Source organism: Orycteropus afer, unplaced genomic scaffold (genome assembly GCF_000298275.1).
Source record: "Orycteropus afer afer isolate SDZICR_OR568_19922 unplaced genomic scaffold, OryAfe1.0 scaffold00060, whole genome shotgun sequence".
Classification (NCBI taxonomy): Eukaryota; Metazoa; Chordata; class Mammalia; order Tubulidentata; family Orycteropodidae; genus Orycteropus; species Orycteropus afer.
Window position 1 is genome coordinate 9,878,831 of NW_006921647.1, and position 10,140 is coordinate 9,888,970.

A 10,140-nucleotide genomic window follows, 5' to 3' on the forward strand; every position below is an offset into this window, starting at 1 on the left:
GAGGGGAGCTGTTGCATTGTAAATTTTGGTCAATGATATGAGACAAAGTATATGTGAACTGCTGTATGAAAAGTGAATTTACTCTGTAAATCTTCACCCAAATCAAAAAAAAAAAAAAGAGTTAGAGACAACGCAGTGAAGGCAAACATTGATATATGGGTGGAAAGATAGATGGACAGGCTGAACTATTAAATATGTCTATTCAGGAGAGATAGTGCCCATTACAATGTATAGGGTTGATAGACAACGTTTCTACAAGTGTATTTGTTTGTCCAGTAAGAATTTCCAGGTATACAGAAGAGCTGACAAGCGACAGCGTTGTAGTCACTCCTTGGTCACAGCCAGCGACCTAGAGGAAGCACGTAGTTGGACCATAGTCAGTGCTCAGGACCACGGTCCCAGAGGACATCAAGCTCAATTGCCATAACATACCACACAAAAACATTGTTCCACGTCTTACTTTGGTGAGTAGCAACTGCGATCTTAAAATTTTGCAAGCAGCCATCTAGATGCAATGATGGGTCTCTCTTCATCCAAGTAAATAAGAATGAAGAAAACCAAAGACACATAGAAACAATTAGTCCAAGCAACTGGTACACAGTGTGATCCTCAGCCTATACAACTATGAGACCAGAAGAACTAGATCGTGCCGGCTACCACTGTCAACCACTTGGAGGGGGATCTCTGTAGGAAATCCTAGATAGAATGAGAAAACAATGTGGAACAAAACTCAAAATCATTTTTTTTTTTTTTTAAAAGGACCAGATTTGCTGGTCTGATAGAGCCTCATGGAACCATTGAGACTATGGCTCCTAGCTGACCTTCAGGACTGGAATTGAATCCACTCTTGTGGCTTCCAGCCAAACAAAAGACAGGCATTTTAATGAACATTTACATTAGGTAGATACGCTCCTTGGAGAGAACAGTCATGGGAGAATAGAAGGGCCATATATGCATGGGAACATAGCTCAGGGGGCAGGAGTGCATGGAAGGAAGGACACAGGGAAGAGGTAACTATGGGGAGGAAGTGGGAGAAGAGCAATTACATTGTGGTAAATTGTAGTCAATGTCATGAGACAAAGTGTATGTGAGCTGCTGTATGGAAAATGAATTTGATCTGTAAACTTTCACCCAAATCACAATTAAAAAAAAAAAAAGAGTTAGAGACAATAAATGTAAATAGTATTACATACATAATTCTGCGTTATCAGTGATAACAGAAGTTAATCTATGAGAAGATACATTGGTAGACAGGCATGATGATCAGGTATGGGTAGTTGAATGGCAATATACTTATGACCATATATAGATTTGGCAAATAATATTTCTGTATACGTATTTGTATGTGCTGTAAAGATTTCTATGCATATAGTAGAGCTGACAGAAGGCAATGTTATGAAAACTTCTTAGCCATAATATACACTTTGAGAGAACGAATCACTAGGCCTGCAGTCTCAGGGGCATAGTTATGGGGGACATCACAGTCAATTGGATAGCATAGTCCAGAAAGATATTGTTCTACATCCTACTTTGGTGAGTAGCAACTGGAATCTTAAAAACTTGTGAGTCACCATCTAAGGTGAACTATTGGTCTCTCCTTGTCTGGAGCAAATAACAGTGATGAAAATCAAAGACACATAGAAACAATCAGTCCAAGGGACTAGTGGACCATATGAACCTTGGCCTCCAGGAGTCTTAGACCAGAACTAGGTGGTATCTGCCCACCACTGACAACCACTCTGAAAGGGAACATAATAAGAGGTCCTGAATAGAGTGGGAGACAAAAGTGGAATAAATCTCAAAAATCATAAAAAAAAAAAAAAGGTCAGGTTTACTGGTCTGATAGAGACTGGTACAACCCTTAGTCACCCTTCAAGCCTGTAAATGAACTCACTCCTGTGGCTCAAACTTTCAGCTAAATAGTGAAAAATAACTACTAGGTGAACAATAGCACTAGGAAGGTTTTCACTCCTTTAGAACAATGAAATATAAGAGATCAAAAGGGCAGCATTTGCCTAGGGATACAGTTCAGATGCAGGAATGTATATGAAAGAAGGATAAAGAGATATGGTAACCACAGGGAAGAAGTGGGAAGAATACTGTTACATTGTGTGTATTGCAATCAATATCATGAAACAAAATATGTATGAGTATGAATTGTTGAATGGACAACGAATTTACTCCATAAACTTGCACCCAAATCACAATAAAATGTTACTTTAAAAAAAGAAAAGATAGAAGAATGAGAAAATAATTCTTCCCATCTCTCTCTCTTCTTAAAAGTATTCTTTATAAAGTGAAGTTATTCCAAATTTCTCACTATGAATACACATATATATGACAATAGCAGCACAAAGAATGGGGAAATAAATGGGACTACAAGGCTGCAAGATATTTATATTTTACAGAAGTAATGAAATAGTAAATCTAAATAGTTAAGAAAGTATATTAGAATCCTAAGCATGGCCATTTAAAGATATTGTACATACTATAGCTAAAAAGGCAACAAAAGAATTAAAATGACATAATGAAAATGTACCATGTTAATAATTTCATTCAACATAAATGAGTTGAAAATCCAATTAAAAAGAAATATTAGCAGACTGTGGTATAGTGCCTAACGCATTTGACTGCTAACTAGATGGTTGGTGGTTCAAACCCATCAGCCACTCCATGGAAGGAAGACCAAGCAATCTACTTCTGTGAAGATTTACCACCTTGGAAACCCAAAGGGTGTTACTGTGAGTCAGAATTGACTTGATAGCAGTAAGTTTGTTTTTTTGGTTTGTTTGTGTAACAAAGCTAGATCTGTTTACATGTTGTCTTTAAAAACATCGTTTAAAATCAGACAAAGCAGATAAAAAGAAAAAAATATATATATATCAAAGAAACACTACTAATGAGAAAGCTGTGGTAGCTGTATTAGTAACAGACAAAATAGACTTCAAGGCAAGAAATATTACTAGAGCTATAGGGACATTTCATAATGATAAAGGTTCAATCAATCAAGAAGAAAAAATAATCATAAATGTTTAAGAACTTAATAAAGTAGTTTCAAAATACATGAAGCAAAAATTGACATAACTAGAGATAATAGATAAATTAGTAATCATATTTGGAGTTTTTCTTTTTTTTTTTCTATAAAACTTTGCAGTGTGGTGAAGTGTTCAATATGGCCTTTTTAGCCATAGAGTCCTCCAGTTTGTGCTGTATGTAAATCTTAGCCTCTATGCCTGTGGTTATGGTCCTATTTTGCCATGAGTTTTCTGTTGTTGATGAGGCAGGATAGGGAGGGGAGTAGGCTGAGCCCCACCTTGCTGGAGTGTATATGAATGTTCTGCCAAAGTTAGCTCTCCTGCTCTGGATCCCGTATCAGGTTTGTCAAAATCTCACCCCCAGTTTTTGCCACTTGAGGTAGCAGCCAGTCCTCTGAGTTGCCAATTTGGGTTCATAAGCCCCTGCAACCATGTGAGTGAGGAAAATCCCCAGACTGACACCCTATCCCTAGATTTGGAACTTGTCAGCCTCCACAACCATGTGAGCCATTTCCTTGGCAGTTTATAAGTTCTATGAGAAGTTACTGTGAAATCTGGAACCCTAAGAGGGAGGGATGACATTGAGTAAGGAGAAGGAATTGATGTTAGAGATGATGAGGTGGTACAGCGGTTTGGAAAAGTTGGACATTTTGGACATCTTTAACCTCTGCCTCATAGGGACCAGCCTTTTGCTGATCCTTTAAAATAAACTATTTGAGCAGTTGGTGTCAGAATTGTGGGGTTCACAGCAATGGCCCAAGCTCATTGGAACATGTGGTTTTGGAGAAAAGGGATAAATGGAAGAATGATAAACATTTGGTTTCTTGATGGGATTAAAAAACACCCACAAATTGAAGCAGCTGTTATATTGCTATCAGTTACCCAAGACAAAAGCTATTCATAGGATTTAAGAATGGTGGGTCTAACTCCTGAGGAATCCTGGTGGATGCGTATAGAAATACAGAGTAATAAGGAAAGAGTGAGACTTACAATTCCTTGGTTGTGTTACCACTAACAGCTGTAATAAAACAAAAACAAAAAAAACCCTATGCCATTGCTTCAATTCAGACTCACAGCAACCCCTGTTGGGTTTCCAAGGTGGCAAATCTTTATGGAAGTTTGAACCATCAACCTTCTGGTTAGTAGTCACCAGAGTTCCTTAATAACTGCAATGGCAGGGGAGATAATGTAGGGATGGATTATAACACTGAACCAAACCCAGATCTGGTCTGATCAGATCTAGCACCACTAGTCTCAGGGCCCAACCAAAAAGGGAAACTTGTATTGGAAAAACAGGAAGTGCTCGTGTGACCACTGGTCACCAAGGAGGCGGTCGGGGAGGGCAACAGGCAAAACCAAGAAACTATTAAAACCAGGGTGTATAGCATAGAAAAGTTGCTTCAGTTAGTAGGTTAGTATTGTCAGATTCCTGAGGAACTTTAATAAAATGGACTGTAAGAGCAACTAATTTAGGACAGCGTCTTTAGTTTTGAATGCTACAGAATGAAAGAGTATGTTTGAAATGATGCAAGACTCACATCTTGCTATGCAATGATCAAGGATGATGATATAGGATCCAGTTACACAGGATGTTAACCTGAAGGGGACCACCTGCTTAGTGGAATGAATAAAATTTGCAGTGAGGTTTGTTTCCCTGAGAAGGGAAACTGCCCCTCTCCTTCTCTGAATACCCCATGGAATACTCTAGAGGAAGCAGCTAATGTGCTGCTTATGCAAGCCATGCTGGAATGGCTTTATGGTGATCAATATATTCACCCAATGAGTATGCTTCTTACATAGGACATATCAGATATGGTAATCAAAGGACCCCCTTCTACTTGGGCACCCCATGTAAACTTACTGCTGCAAAACAAAGCAACAATCCAAGAAGCTGTGTTGGATCTATTAGCACAGCTTCTCTGCACGGGGCTTACAGATGCAAGAAATATAACAGTTATTCATAGGAAAACAGGAAGAGACAATGGGGAAAGAACTAATCTCAGCAGGTTAGTTATTAAGGAATGAGATGAATATAGCACACATTGATGAAGTTGAAACAAAGGTGCTAATGCAGCACTATAGGAGATTGGGTGGACCAACAGAAACTCCTGCTGGTCCCCTAACATTAAAGACTCAAATGGCATTGGGTGGTGGTGGTGGTGTCTGGAACAAAGAAGAATGAAGAAAACCAGACACATGGAAACAATAGTCCAAGGGACTAGTGGACCATGTGAACCTCAGCTCACATGACCCTGAAACCAGAACTATATGGTGCCTGGCTACCACTATCAACCATTCAGAAAGGGATCAATGCAGGAGATCCTGGATAAAGTGGGAGAAAAATGTGGAAGAAAATTCAAAATCATAAAAAGACCAAGCTTACTGCTCTAATGAAAAACCAAACCAAACTCACTGTTGTGGAGTTGGATCCAACTCATAGCACCCCCTCCTTGGGTTTCTGAGGCAGTATCACTATGGAAGTAGATTGCCCAAACTTCCTTCAGAGGAGTGCCTGGTGGTTTTGAACTGCCAGCCTTCTGGTTAGCAGTCAAATGCCTTAGGCACTCCACTACCAGAGCTCAGACCAGTAAAGCCCTTGAGACTACGGGCCCTAGTCACCTTTTGGGCCTGGAATTGAACTCAGTCCCAGTGCTTCCAGTAAACAATAGACAGGCACATAAGGTGAACATTTACATCAGGTAAGTATACTCAGAACAATCAACCACCAGAGATCAGAAAGGTAGTATTTGCACAGGGAGATAGCTCAGAGGGTGGGAATGCATAGGAAAGTGGGACACAGGGAAAAGGTAGCCACAGGGAGGAAGTGGGAAGAGAGCTGTTACATTATGGGGATTGCAATCAATGCCATGAAAATGTGTATGAACAATATGTGTATGAACTGTGTATGGAAAACAAATTTGTTCTGTAAAATTTCATCCCAATTACAATAAATAAATATTTTTTTAAGAAAAGAGAGAAACAGAAAGAGGAAATAATAATTATCCCTCCCACTCTCTTCTAATTAATCTTGAAAATATTAATTATGAGTGATAGTACCTGAAGTTATCTCTAATTTCACACAAGCACAAATATATGACAATAGCATATTGGTTTTAGTGTTTCAATTCTACATCCTAGATTTTATATAATTTTATATAAAAATGAATATCAACTGTACTTTGAAATTATCATTTAGTAACATTGACTTAGGTTTCATGCATATACCTATACCATTCCTAGTACATCTTCTTGGATAAATCTGTATTCAATTTCTTTGCCCGTTTTTCAGCTGGCCTGGTTGTCTTTTTGTATTCAGTTGTTGGAATATTTTTTTATGCATTCTAGAAGTTAAACCCTTATCAGTGATATGGTTTCTAAATATTTTCTTCCATTCTGTAAACTGTCTTTTCACTTTCTTCATAATGTCTTTTGATGCAGAAAAGCTTTGAACTTTGATAAAGTTCAATTTACCTATTGTGTCTGTTGATGTTCAAGCTTTCAGTTCATACCTAAGAATCCACTAGCAGCAGACTTTTAAAGTAGGAAAAAAGAACATATACAAATGGGCAATAATGTTAAAAATTTATATGGAAATTAAAAACTGGGGTATTTACATTGCCTGATTTGAAGGCAAAGAACCCTGGTGGCACAGTGGTTATGCGCTTGTCTGCTAACCAAAAGTTTGGGAATTTGAACCCACCTGCCTTGAAAACCCTATGGAGTAGTTCTACTCGGTCATATGGGGACTCTGTGAATTGCAGCCAACACAATGGAAGCATGTCTATTTTTGTTTATTTGTTTGTTTGGCTTGAAGACTTACATAAAACTACTAATTGGCCTAGGGATATTAAGATTGATGAATGAAACAGAATAGAGACCATTTATTTATTCATTTATACAAGCAATTACAACAAAGATTCTGAAGCAATTCCAAGGGAAAAGAAATCTGTGAAAAAAATGAAGCTCAGAAAACTGGACCTCTATATGGAAAAAATGCATCTTGATTTTAGCCTTAAGTCAAACAGAAAAATTAATTCAAGATACACTAAAGACCTGAACATAAAATCTGAAATATGAAGTTTTCAGAGAAAAATATCTTCACAATATGGAGGTAGGGAAAGATTTTTTACACAAGCTACAGGAATCAATAACTTAAAAAGAAAAAAAAAAATACTAGATTACTTCAATAGTAAAAATCTTTTGCTCATTAAAAGCCACCCTTAATAAAATTAGTATATGAGCCACAGATTGGATGAAAATGATTTCAAAATATATATCTGACAAAGAAATTGTATCCAGAGCATATAAAGAATTACAATTTTATGATAAAAAGACAAAGAACAAAGTTTAAAAAACATACATAACATTTGAATGAGTACTTTAGGAAGAAACATATACCAATGGCCAATAATAACATAAACAATTGCTTAAAACCATTCATACTAACAATAGAATGGCTAAAAAGAAGAATGAACATGTCAAATATTGGCAAGGATGTGAGACAACAGAAACATTCCTACACTGATGCTGAGATCATAAAATAGTACAAGTTTAGAGGAAGTTTTAGCAATTTAAATTAAACATCTACCTACCCTGTAGGTAAGCACAAGTTTCCATTTGTAAATATTTGCCCAATACAAATGAGAATGTTATTGTTGTTGTTATTTGCCATCGAGTCGGCCCGACTCATAGCGACCCTTCCTTGGGTTTCCGAGGCAGTATCACTACAGAAGTAGGAATGCCCAACCTTCCTTCTGAGGAGTGGCTGGTGGGTTTCAACCATCAGCCTTCTGGTTAGCAGTCAAGTGCCTTAGGCACTATGCTACCAGAGCTCCTACAAATGAGAACATATGTCTACAAAAATACTTGAACAAAAATGGTCATATCAAATTTGTTCATAATGTCCACAATCCGGGAAAACCCAAATGTCTGTAACAGAAGAAGGATAAACTGAATATGATGTATTCATCTAACAAAATGCTAATCATCAATTAAAAAGTAAAAATCTACTCATGCATACTGATGTTGTTGTTGTTGTTATGTGCCATCGAGTCAGCTCTGGTAGCATAGTGGCTAAAGCACTTGATTGCTAACCAGAAGGCTGGCAGTTCAAACCCACCAGCCACTCCTCGGAATGAAGGTTGGGCAATCCTACTTCCGTAGTGATACTGCCTCGGAAACCCAAGGAGGGGTCGCTATGAGTCGGGGCCGACTCGACGGCAAACAGCAACAACAACAACAACTCATGCATACTACAACACTGATGAATTGCTAAGTCAAGGAAGAGAGACTCAGAAGAGTAGATATGTGTACGAAGTTCTAGTATGGGTAAAACTAATCTATATGGAAAACATTAAGGACTGCTGTTACTTGGGGGCAGAAGGTGGAGTGATGGGCAAGGAGCAAAGTGAACTTTCTGGGGTGATGAAAATGTTCCATATTTTGATAACAGTGTGGGTTACAAGGTTGTATGCACTGTCAAAACTTGTGATGTGCATACTTTCACTTTTGTTTATAGTTCTTTGCAAATTTTCACTAAAAAAAGAATTAAAACCATAAATAAAGTATAAAATAGGTCCTTTAAATAGTTACTGCATACTATGAAAAAAAATTAATGACAAGAAAGAGCTGATAGAATTTGAACATATGATAGCTGAAGCTGACAATAACAGAACATTTTGCAAGCTAATGGTAAGAAAATCATCTAAAAGTAAAATCCAAGTACTCATGAAGAGAGAGAAAACAAGAAAATGAAAAACGTTAAATTTTACATCCATTGATCTATATGATCCAATGTCTTAATGCAGGTTCAGAAGCAGCAAATCAAGAAAATAGAAACAATGAACTTATCAAAATAATAATACATAAATATTTCCCAGAGGTGAAGCCTCAGGAATCTTCATAACTGTGAGAACATATTATTTGTAGGTATAGAGATAGTAGTTTTAAAAAGTAGTTTAAAATCATATAAAAGTCACATCTTTATTGTATCAGGACTGAGTATGTGGGACAGGGGACTTTGTACTTCAGTATAAGCTCTTCAATATTATTTTGCATTTGTTTTTAAATATTTGCTTGTGTTAGCATTAACATTTGCACACTTTCAAGGACTGAGAATCCAAGCCGCCCATTTAAATTCCACTTCTCTTTCTTTTTTCAAATTTCCATTTATTGACCATGCTCTTGCTTATTAAGACCTGGATTATAATGAGATGAACCAATTACATTGCCACCTCACTCTTGTAAGACATTAAGAAAGATGTCTTCACTTCTTCAAATTCTCAAAATAGTGAAGGATAATTATAAACCAAAAATTAGTAGGATTAAGATCAAAATCATCTTTTGGAAATGCAATGACACACAATTGCCATTTAACATCAGCAAACTTCCTAGATGAAAGAATGACAGTATTCTACTGTTACAGAGAAAAGCTATATTCTAGCCTCTTTAACAGATTATCAGAAGCATCCAAACTCCATTGCATATTTATCTCAACCTTTTCAAAACCCTTCTGGCATTTACCATTTATCAAATTTATTGATTAATTAGATGTTGCCTTGTGTTATTCTTTAATCCATTCTTCAAGTATTGTCTTTCAGTAACATTGTAAACTTTTATCATTCACTTACTAAGTTTAGCACAGTGATAGTCTCCAGAAAAAAACAAAAACCAAACCCACTGCCATGGATTCAGACTCGACTCATAGCAGCTCCTCCTTGGGTTTCCGAGGCAGAAGTTGGGCAATCTACTTCTGTAGTGATACCCCCTCGGAAACCCAAGGAGGGGTTGCTCTGAGTCAGATCCGACTTGATGGCAGTGAGTTTGGATTTTTGGTTTTATCACTACGGAAGTAGATTGCCCAATCTTCCTTCCAAGGAGTGGCTGGTGGGTTTGAACTGCCAGCCTTCTGGTTAGCAGTCAAATGCCTTAGGCACTATGCCATCAGAGCTTCCAGGCTCTATAAGGGCACTGAATTTAAACAATTTTAAGTTAAAAATATTATGGTAAACCATTTTATTACTAATTTGATCCCAGATTCCCTCGTATGGGATAATACATATTTCCATACTTACGTATTCATAAAATTAACTCAACAAAAATGATT